The 11599-nt window shown below is 48.0% G+C and overlaps 1 long non-coding RNA gene across 3 annotated transcripts in view; it reads right to left on the minus strand.

Moving 5' to 3' along the window:
• Window positions 1-3927: 3927 nt before the first annotated feature.
• Window positions 3928-11599, minus strand: part of LOC131580660 (uncharacterized) — a 37268-nt gene continuing 29596 nt past the window's right edge. The window contains exon 6 of one of the 3 annotated variants that reach the window (XR_009277913.1): window positions 3928-4040. This is a non-coding gene — a long non-coding RNA (uncharacterized LOC131580660). Of the gene's footprint in view, window positions 4041-5373; window positions 7048-11599 lie in introns of those variants that run through there. The other 2 variants (XR_009277914.1, XR_009277910.1) reach the window with 2 other exon arrangements.

Raw genomic sequence — 11599 nt, forward strand, 5'->3', positions numbered from 1 at the left:
GTTTGGTTAACAACACTGAGAAGAAATTATGTTTAAATTAAAGATTATACCTGTTTTCTATGTGAGTGCTGAAAGAGCTAGAAATTGAGCTAAGAACTACCCTAAGGAAACCTGACTCCTGCTATTTCCAAAAGAAAACTAGAAAATAAATAATTTTTTTAAAAAAGAAGGTGGCACTTGGTGATTTTAAAGAGGTGATCTGCAGCTCATAACACATGGGGAAAATAATCTCAGTGTCATGAACCAGGAGCAGACCTGGAATTGCTAGCAGTGGGTGACAGTGAGGCTTTGGGGAATTCAAGGTTTGCAGTTTTGCAGATACTCAGGCCCACCAGAGCCCTTTCCTTTTCCATGGGTTTCTTTCCTCAGACATGGAGTGCAACTAAGAGGGATTATACAGGGCAGTTAGTCTTTTGCCATCTAAAATTAATAACACGTTTGGCTGCTCCCTCACAACAGGAATAAGTTTCCTGCATATTCCCCTGCCCAGTTAGTATGGGGGTGACCATCACATTTCTTTTGCTGCATAGAGGAAGAGGTGGATCTTGACCATCACTGGTGCTGTGCTTACCTGGCAGGTTTCAAGTCTTCTGTGCCAAGGACAGTCCTGAGAAATGCCCTGCACAGCTTGGCCAACTTCTCCAGCTGTCATTTTCATTGCCATTGAAACAGGTTAATGCTCCTGAATGTGGCCACGAGGTTCAGGCATTGACGCCTTGGTGAGGAAGTAGAGAGTGTGCAGCGTGGTTTGCTTTTCCAGTGTTTGGATTGCAGCAGATCTGGCCTTGCTGTCGAAAGGCTTTTTGGCCCTATGTGGGCTAAAGGCTTGGCCATGCTGTGCCAGCCAGGCTCCCTCCTGTGGAGAGCTGCTGGCCATACCAGTGGCCTGCGCCCTGCACAGCCTGGCCCCGCCACCCGGCTCTGCCCATCTGAGTCCCAGCTGCAGACTTCTGTCTCAGCTCTGCTGCTCAAAGGCTTCAGACACAAGGGGGATCACTGGGCAGCCCAGGTGGGAAAACAGAAATGTCTGTATAAACCCAGAAATACAGCTTAAATTGGTCTTTTCCTGCTCTAGTTTGTATCTCTCCAGACAGGCTTTTCCCTCCTTCCAGAGAGAACTTCCCAGCTGAGTCTTCAGCAGACTTACATTGCTCATGGTGTACACCAACACTGCCTCATGAAGATTCAATTTTTCTGCATCTGGTGACTGCTGCCCAGGGTCATAGTCTTTCATAAAAGAGCTGATGCAACCAACCAGGGCCATGGTGCAGAGCAGCAAATGAGCAGAACCATGTCATGGGCAGCACAGGCCATGAACTTCAGCACTGGATTTCTTTAGAAATACATGGTCTAATGCAAGGCTATTTCCACCTTCCTAAGACCTCACCACAGATTCACAACTCAGATGGGGCACTGGGCTAGTGAAAAATTCTTGCAGAATTCTTTTTGTTAGAGGGTCTCACAGTTTTTCATCAAGGGTGGAGAGAACGAGGTATAAACCAGCAGTGAGGTTTACCACAAGATAGTATCAGTGAGCAGACACCTTAAGAGAAAGAACTGTCACATTCCTGTCCTGGGATGCACTAACCACCCTGGTTTTGCTACCACAGTGCCAGAATGCAGATAAAAGCATCAAAGCTAAGCTAAGGTTCTTTTACCGTAACACGTTCCTTCCTATTCTCCTCTGAAAATATAAAAATGCTTTTCCATTTGGCAGTAAGGTTTGCAAGGGGATTTCATCTGATGTTGACATCTTGGAAATTTTATTAGATCTCCTCAGTTACCCCCTCCAAAACTGTTGAAAAAGCCATGTACACAAAAACACTTTCTGTAAAGGGTTTTACAAGGTTTGTTTAATGTTTATTTATCTTCTTTAACAACATTCCCTGTCTCCCACTTTGTCTTCTATTTCACAGCTGGAAGCTGAAACAAGAAGAGGAGACTCAAGTAATGAGGGAATGAGCTGAAAACTGGGGAAAGAGATGAACCCTTTGCCAAAAATAAAGGCTTGCAAAAGTTTTCCTAGGATTATTTTCTACATCTCTTGCATTGATTTTCTGAAGAAGTATGAAGCAATTCCAGCTTTAGAGCTTTTTCTAGAGGTAGGAGAATCATGCCGTGGGTCTTTCATTCAAAGAGCAGTGCTGGGGTGGCTTTCTGTCCTTTCACCAATGCCTTCTCTCCTCCTTACCCTCATTAAGAATCTGCTCTTCAAAGGTGTCGAGCCCACTTTGCAGAGCAGATGAACACTGCTCATCATTCACCACTGCTGCCAGTGGTCTCTTAGGTTAATGGTGTCTCTGGTTTTGACAAGTTGACTTTTGGGCAGAGTTATGTGTTGCAGAGAAATAGGGTAGGGCACCATGGCTACAGAATGAGTTGGGACAGGACCTGGCTCAGACTACAAGAGTTCAGAGTTAATGCTTGCTTGAAAGATGATGGCAGCTGCAGGTCTTTGGGGTTATCTGTTTCAGGAGTGCAGGTGCCAAGGGATCAGATATCAACTTGTGGGATCACCACATGGTTTGATGTTGTTTTCTCCCCATGCTTTCTTTTGAAAGCTGATTATCCTGTGTTACATTTTCACACACTCTTCCTTGTCCAGGAGAAGTAGCAAATATATTTCATATTTGAAATGGAAAGATAAGAATTGTTTAACTGGCTCCAGACACAGTGACTTGAGGAGCCTGGTTTCATGGCATTTACCAAAAGTGCAGCATCCTGGTGATTTGCTTGCTTTCTATCATGTTCCCCCCATCACACACACACCTTAAAACATCAACCGTTTTTCTATAAATTCAATGGTTCCCACAAATTCCTGAAGATCCCCTGCTCCATCCTCACTCCTCAAGCATGGCTAAGCTCAGTATGGAATACCTGGGCTCCTCAGTTGGGAGCACCCAGAAGAATAGCAATGGCCAAATCCCCAACTGCCCTTGGAAGGGCAAGGGCTGGAAGAAGCTGATGCTTACCTTGTCACCCCGCTGCTTCTGACTGGGACATACGGGGTTAAAGGGAGTCAATAGAGTAGCTGAAATCACTAGTGTCTCATTGCCAGGGTTAGAAGGGAATGCAAATGTAACTGGGGTGCCAGCCATGGCTCCAAGCTATGATCAGGATAGCTAAATTCCCTGCCATTGATGAGAGGATAATCGCCAAGATAGTCTTATCAGCATCAAGAATTAGGCTGATAACATGCTGATGACTGGGATAGGGTGCTTATCTCTGCACTTTGCTCCATCCCTTTCGGTCTGACTCAATGCCAGACACCCTGCCCACCCTCCTCCCCTCCTGTTACCCCAAACAGGCTTTGCTCCCAGTCCTCGGGCTGCCAGCAGCAAGAACCCAGCCGGTATTGTCTAAACAGGGCCATACAATGGGCAGCATTGTTGATACTGGATTTTTGCCCTCATTGAAGATGACCTCACAGCCCACCCCTTGGCCACTTCAGCCAGCCCCTCGGGACTGTGAGGCTGTCTTTTGAACTCGGTAAATAAATTGGGAGAGGAGGGGGAGAAAGGGATGGGGACCAGAGGAACACAGCGGTCTTTGTGTTGCCACCCTCTCTTCAGCACTGGTGCTCTCTGGTGTCCTTCTACCCACATCAGATACGGCAGGCCAGGTGCCAAGGAGCCTCATGCTGCGCGCCCATCCCCACCCTCCCGCCCTGCGCTCGCTGGGCAGCGGCACCTCTGCACTTCTGCAGCCTCCCTTCTTCGGGCTGTAGCGTGCAGCTCATCTCAGCTGGCCTTTCTCCTCCTCCAGGCCTTCTGTGCCTTCTTTCCCACATCTGCAGCCTACATCTCCTGCCCCTCTCTTCAGGCTGCGACCATCCTCCCAGGTACCGCATCGCCTGCTGCCAGCACCGTGGGAGTGCCGAGCGGGGATCTGCAGAAATGCCACCTCCTGGTGGCAGATCTTCTGACCCAGCTTAGGTGGCGTGGGCAGTGCCACGGTGTCCCGTGATCCGTGGTGTCAGCCCGGCTTAGATACAGACAACACATCCTCAATACTCGCTGCGTCTGCGGGTGGATCTCCACCTGTGTGGGGAGACAGGTGATGCTGCGTGGCTGTAAGCGTGAGCCCTGGGGACACATTGCCACATAGTCAGCACAGGGGGAAATTGCAGCACCGGGGAATGGTGAGGGCACATCCAAGGTCAGCTTGCAGCTGCCTCTTGGGCAGAGCACAATGTCCCATGCCACTGTTTATCCTGTTTGTGTGCGTGCTCTGCATCATTGCTTTCTACCCTGTCTCCTTGCTGCAACAGCAGCCTGACCATTTGATGGCTGCCCCGACATTTAGGAGAACAAAAATAGTTTACCAAAGTTAAAAATAACCTGGGGTCTAAAGACTGGGGAGACATCTCCCTTATATACTTGCTGGCTGAATCCCAGATACTCATTTTTATTCTAGAGATGCTTCTGATAGACTCCTGTTAGGGGAAGCAGGCATACTCTGGCAGGGAGATGCTGATGGGGTGGCCCTGAGGATGCATCCAATGGTGCTGGGATGAGAAGCAGGAAGGACAAAGGAGAAACTTGCTGAGCTCTCAACCCAATCCTCCCTACTCTAGGCTTATCAACGGCACACAGACAAAAACCTCAAAGATGGGGTGTGCCTCTCCCTGTCTGCTGCTTCCTACTTTGTCCACATCCATACCTCAATTGCTTTTCGTTTTCGGGTCTTTAAAGAACTTGTCTACCCTGTCTCCTCTAAAGAATGGAGCTGAAAATACTCTTGCCTTTCCATGTCTACCTCTTCACTTAAAGTAAAGGGCTGCAAAACTTCTGGATTCCTGTTGGTTTTGGTGGGTAAAAATGTCCCATGCTAACCTGGTGTTTGTGTTTGGAGTGTTAATAGAGGGAAAGTTCTGTTGCAAGTGTAAAAGAAATCCTGAGCAGGTAACACAGAGGGGACTTTACAGCCCAGTATCATCTGCTCTTAGCTACTTCTGTTACCTTTCTAAAGCCATCCTCATTTTGTCTCTAAAGTCTTGTGACAGTACCAATGCAGCAGTCTCATTCAAAATGTCAGTCTACAAAGGCTTCTTACAAAGTCTAGTCCTCATGGCACTGGAGAGGTGAGCAGATGATTGACCACCACACGCATTCACACATTCACACAGCAGGTATTTGGTGTGTTTTGGAAGGTGTGTGTTTTCCTTCATCCAAGCTGTGTTCGAGAGGATCATGTTTGCAGAGGATTCAGGTATAAACCTCAAGAACAACCAATGTTGGCATGGAAATTACTTCAACCTTCTCTAATTGATAACGCCAGGTGATTTTATTCCTGATTCGTTGAGAAAAGAAAGCAAGGTAAGGGTGAAGTAGCAGAATTTTATGGCTTTTGGTATAGAGTTATATGACATTATCACCACAGTTTTACTAATTTTAACTAGATGAAGATGGTTGTGGAGGTGTTGGGAAACTGGGCTAAGAGCACCCACTTTCAGTCTGAGGGCTGCTGGAACAACTCTGGGATCCCTAGCTGCAGTACAGCTACTTTGAATTTCCCTGCTGATACACATGAAGAAAGACAGACCAAACTTCTTCCTTCTGTAGACTGTACTGGACTAGGAAGAGCAGAAAATGTGTTGGAGGTCACCTGCTTAGATTTCTAGTAAGCTCTTGGCAAATGGGATACATGGACTGAACTAAATAATAGGATGCAATTCACTAGACAAGTACAAAGCTCCAGTTTGAGGTGAAGAGTCAAGTATCCGAACCTGCACTGGGAGAGTAACTGGGTGAGACAGCAGATCTGCAGGTAAGAACTGCAGGTGTACAAGTAGTGGCATATGATAGACACGGGGAGACTGTCTGGCTCTGCTTGGCACTGGGGACATCCAAAGTCTGAGGGTTTTCTTCATTTGTCCACTGTGCCATTTTGCTTTTTAAATAGCCTGCTGACTCTGTGGTGTGCCTTGGGAATAACAACTCTGAAAAAGGATTTGCATGTAAAGATTAGCAACCCTAAAGCTTCAAGAGCCCCCCTGAATAGCAAAAATATCACACAGGAAGAACCCAGGCAGAATCCTTTGCTGCCTGTCCTGCAGCAGCAGGGTTTTGCTTTCATGTGAGATACTTGTCTGTACAGCTTTGGGGGACAAATGCCTGGATGGCACCTCTCAAACCACTACCAAGGGACTGCAATATCTCCCCCCAATGATGTCCCCACCTGATCACAGCTTCTGTAATATGCTGAGAGCCCCCCACAGGTACTCCAGGATCCCAGCTAACGTGCCTGAATGCTGAGATAGAATGAGTTTGGAAAGCATTGGAACACAGATAGGAGGTAACTGGTTTGCAAACACACAATGTTACCAGAGACTGGTTTGGCCCCCACTCCTTCTTCACCTCCTCTTTCTCAATCACCCAAATATATCCTTAAAAAGTGGCTCAATCAGGGGATTAGCTCATCCCTGAATATCAATCACATGCAGCACCTAATCCCAAAACTGATGACAGACTCTGGGTGTTCAAACGGCCACCTAAACCTTTCCCATCTTGTCTTCCTACCTATAAAATATAAACTTACTGGATTGTTTGGAATAACATGGTGAAGAATAAGAAGAGAAAAATAAGTATTTTGCGGCATGGGACTGTGCAGGTTGAATGGATATAATTGCACTGCAGACAAATGATTTTCATCTAAACAGTGATTTGGTTACAGAAAACCAGTGAACAAAAATGGAAATGTGGTGAATCATTTGCAGCTCCTGAGGAATCTGCCTCTCTAGTCAGGACTTGACCAGTGCTTTCCTCCAAAAGAATAGTGGAGTGAGCTCAGGACGTGCTGAGGTAAAACTAGAGCAGCTCTTTAGTGTCCACAGGGTTCCTGCCTTGGTTTCCAAAGATGTCAGGATTCCTTCTTTTGCATTTCCTCCCTGGGGCTCACAGCTGGATCTCAGGAGGTGCCAGGCCTTCAGATGCAGGGACCCTGCCCTTCTTCAGGTGCTGCTGAATGTATCACAAACACTTTTTTCACCCCTGGGAACAGGGTATCGCCTCTGCAGCATGTGTTAACGTGAGCCTTAGCCACAGACTGTGGGAAAAACAACATCAAAATGTCAACTGCTGACAGCTGCTAGAGGAGGGGGAGAGGGATACTCCTGCAGCAGGTATCAGAGAAGCCTGATGTTTTGCCCTGGATGGCCCCGATTTCAGTATCTCTCATTGCTAAAGTTTGCTCCAGGCATAACAGGAACAGGCAAAGTGAGTTCCTTGTCCAGGAATGAGTTAGTTATATGACAGTTAACCAGTGCTGAGGATTTCAGTTTGAACTGCTAATCCAGTTTTATACCCCCAGCCCCACCCTTTGGACTTTCCCTGAATTATTCTGCATGGGATATCTGCATTGCTTGCCCCTGCCAGAGGCCCTGAGAGGTGGAAGTATTCCTAAAGTCAAAATGCAATGATTGAACTGCAAAGAGCCTGGCAATTTTCAGCAGATGGCCACAGTATGTCCTCCATAGCATATGCCTGCCACACGTGCTGCAGCTTGTGCATGATATGCAAGGATCAGCAACCAGCCAGGAAAAATTTTCCCGGGTGGAATAAATTGCACTGCCTTCATCCCGAACACCTGCACTGGTCCTCGGGTGGCATTGGTTGATAGCTGAGTGAGTGCTCTGCTGAGCTTTCGGGGAAGCCTTTCTGCCTTGCTCCTGGTGGTAGGCTGTTGCTGCTGCTCGGTCCTGGCAAGGACAGGTTGGGTCTTGTCGAGGCTGTGCTGCTTCTGCCCATATTGTCCTTGTTAACCGGGGCGACAGGCAGTCATTGACTGAGTTTGATAAAGGACGAGCCCAGTGTGGTATGGAAGGTGAGGACTGCTGGGATTGGGATTTCCAGTGCTCGTGGCTGTTGGAGAACGCAGTTCCAGGCAGAACAGACACCTGATCAGGGGGCAGTGCAGGCAGGGGCATGTCCAGCTGCATGAAGGGCACAAGACCGGAGTGTCCGGGGGCTGCACTGCCCGGCCCGGGAGGCCTGTGCCACCAGGGCAGCGCAGCTCCGGGCAGGCAGCGCTGGCACAGGCGCTCAGCAGCGGGCACCGCCGCCAGGGCCGAAGCGGGGCTGAAGGCGGAGGCAGGAGGAGAGCGGGACGGCAGGCGAGGGGCCACGGGGACGGCCGGCAGGTGAGGCGCGCTCGCAGCGCGGCGGGCCAGCAGCAGCAGCCGGGCCAGCGGCAGCAGCAGCCGGGCCAGCAGCAGCAGCAGCAGCCGGGCCAGCAGCAGCAGAAGCAGCAGCAGCAGTAGCCGGGCCAGCAGCAGCGGCAGCAGCAGCAGCAGTAGCCGGGCCAGCAGCAGCAGTAGCCGGGCCAGCAGCAGCAGTAGCCGGGCCAGCAGCAGCAGCAGAAGCAGCAGCAGCAGTAGCCGGGCCAGCAGCAGCGGCAGCAGCAGCAGCAGCAGTAGCCGGGCCAGCAGCAGCAGTAGCCGGGCCAGCAGCAGCAGTAGCCGGGCCAGCGGCAGGACCCGCGGGCGGAGCGCCGCCGCCACCTGGTGTCCGGGCCGGGCGGCGCAGGCAGCGGGGCCGGGTTCGGTCCCCGCACGGCGGGGAATGGACGCTGGGGGACGGACGCTGGGGAATGGACGCTGGGGAATGGAAGCTGCGCTGGCAGTCCTTGGGGCATCCCGCGGGGCTCAGCGCGCCCCAGCTGAGAGGGGTGCACGTGTCTGAGGTGAGCCATCGCTGAGAGAGATGAACGCCGTCCTCCTGGGATTCTGCCAAACTGTCAGAAAAGGTCAATGATGCTCCAAGTGAGCTTTCCCAAACAGGGCAACCCCGTGCCAGTTTGTAGCCATATGCTAAGAACTGCCCAGCAAACCTAGGTGGTCACAATAGGGAGTTTAAGTGCTTTACTAAACTCATAAGCATGTAACTGGGGAGTAAGTAGATGAAAAGCACTGAAGTGTAAATAATAGCTAATGAAACCAAACAATATTTCAGTGAATAGATTAAAAAACCACAGGCTTTACCTACGCTTTGGAGATTAAATGCTTTAAAAAGTGCTGGTGCATCTAAAAGTGGGAACTCCGGCAGGGACACAAGTTCTGGAGGAGGGAAACAATTCCACAACAGAGACCTTCTTTCACTAGTCTCCCATTTTATGAATTATGCTATTCCATCAGAAAGCTGGGTGCAGCACTGTAGTTCTCCATCATGCTTGCGTCTGTTAACAAAGGTGATGGAAAATACAATCTCAGCTCTCACATATGATGCATCCTGCTATGTTTTTCCTACATGTTAGCCCATGTATTAATGCAACATTCCCTAAAAACCAAGAGGGATCAGCATTCCTTCTTCTCATCACACTTACTCAACACAAGCTCACAGCCTGCTGTGTTCACAGAGTACACCGTGTAAGCACTCTGTGTATACAGAGACTCTCTTGCATGTGGCAGATAGCTGGATTGGGGAAGAAATCTTTGGTCTGAGTCCTGCTTTATCTTTGTATGGCCAGTGGCAGGTGTTTGCCTGTGATATGCCACGGGACATAGACTGTGTGTCCCTCTTCTTGCTGGCTGTGATAAATCTGGGTCAAAGGAGCAGCCTGTATCCAAACATCCTGCCCCTGACAGCAGCCCAGCCTATGAGAAGTGACTCCTTGAACCCCTTGATGGAAGCTCCCGGACTTGTGACAAGCGTGGGTCACCTCTGGGAGTAAACTGTGGGTTGGTTGCCTCCCCAGAGCTGTTTTCATTGCACAGGAGGAAATAACGTTTGTTTTGAAGCTGGTCCTCCTCAGGCGCTTCTGTTTTTTTAGGTGTGGTGCTCATCACTGCCCACGGTGTGTCAAAGACAGACTTTCTCCCAGCAATGCCAGTTGGCCCAGACAGTTCCTAGGAATACAGAGCATGTTTGCTGCATGTGTGTGTGGTAACATGCCCACACATGGATCTGAACAGCTGCATGTATCACAATGAAGCCTTAAGAAAACAACACCCGGCAGAGTGACAGTAAAGGTTCTTTGTAATCAAAACTATATTTAGAGATCAAGAAAATTTAGCTCTATATTCTAAAAAGAGGAAAAATCAACATTATCTTGTAAGGGACCTGATAACTTAATCCTATACCTGCTTCTTTCTGCTCAAGTGGAGTTGCACTTGCACAGTCCCTGTGAATTTGCAGCCAGACAGTGAAGTCCCCACTGAAGGCCACTGCACAGGTACATGGATGTACGACAGCCCTCCAATGTGTTAGGAAAAGTGTGTTAGTAAAAATGTCTTTGTACAGATGTTTATGAAAACTTACTGCTAAGTTGTACATCATGGTAACAAGTTTTTATAGGTCAGTTTCAATCTGTCCTTAGCTAAAATGTCTTTCACTCTCTCTTCACCTTTTCCTCCTCAAGCAGATTTGTCTTGACAGATTGGAGACATGTAGGGCTGCTTACTGAAACAGTCCTTACACCTTGGTCTGCAGAAAGTACCTTTTGTGCCAGTTCCTCAACAAGTCTCTCATGAGATGGTTGAATTCCTTGGTCTCTGAACATAACTAGAACAAGAACGGTATTATTCAAATGTAGATTCAAATGTAAGATAAAATCCACCTGTCTCATGCAAAAAAAGAGATTGGCAGAGAAGACTTCATTTAAATGAAAAGTAATGAAAAACACATGAATGTTAATACACTATGCTGGGAAAATTTTCAAAATGTGTCATAAATAGTTTACTCAATACCAAGGTACTGTGCTTGGAAGCCTGGTTTTTTATTTCTGATGCTTAACAGTTGATTAGTGCTGTCAGCACCACTTTCCCTTTCTCTATTCCTGATGCAATCCATAGAGATAACAACTATCTCTAGCTCTGTTCATGTTGCCTGGAAGTGGGAACCAACTGCTTGTGTTGATGAGAACCAGCTGAAAATGGATTATTGCCAAGAGAATTAACATAGCACCCTAAGTAAGAAAACAGGAACTTGGCTATAGAATTATTTATGCATGGTTGTGTCTCTTTCTTTGTTTGTTTTAGATGCAGTGAAATGTGATTATAGAATACTGTGTACTGCTAAACTTCTGTCTCATGAATGAGGCATCTGTAGAACTTTAAACCTCAGTGACAATGATTAAGCTCCTGAAAGAAAACTAAAAGTATTGTTCGAAATCTGTGCTGAAATAGATTCTGTTATAGAGTGGGATACTTCTGTCTTGGTCCTCCACCAGCTCTGTTCAGCACAGAACGTTGGTCTGTAACTGGTGTCCCAGCATCACCTCTAGCTGGTGAAAGTGTCCCTGCCAGGGCCACTTCAGCAGTGGCTGGTGAGCTCCTGGAGAGCCTGTCTGGTGAGAAGACTCACCTCAGTCCCAACAAGTGACTGCTCTTCATTAACTGACAGGACTTTTTTCTAACCATGAAATCTAAATGATTTCTAGTTCTAATTCAATGTTTGATAGTGCTTTTTTGGGGGGAATTTACAAGCTCCTTGGTGCTCTCTTCTCTTTACACAAAGAATTTAAGTGTGGGGTATCATTTAAAAGTCTGTGTGCATGGCATACTGACAGAAAAACTTCTGTGGCTCTGGTACTTTGTGTTATCCTAACATGCTGAATCCCATTGTGATAGTGGTTTCTGGTTTTAGAAACAGTCTTTCCTGGG

Source organism: Poecile atricapillus, chromosome 6, assembly GCF_030490865.1.
Source record: "Poecile atricapillus isolate bPoeAtr1 chromosome 6, bPoeAtr1.hap1, whole genome shotgun sequence".
NCBI lineage: Eukaryota > Metazoa > Chordata > Aves > Passeriformes > Paridae > Poecile > Poecile atricapillus.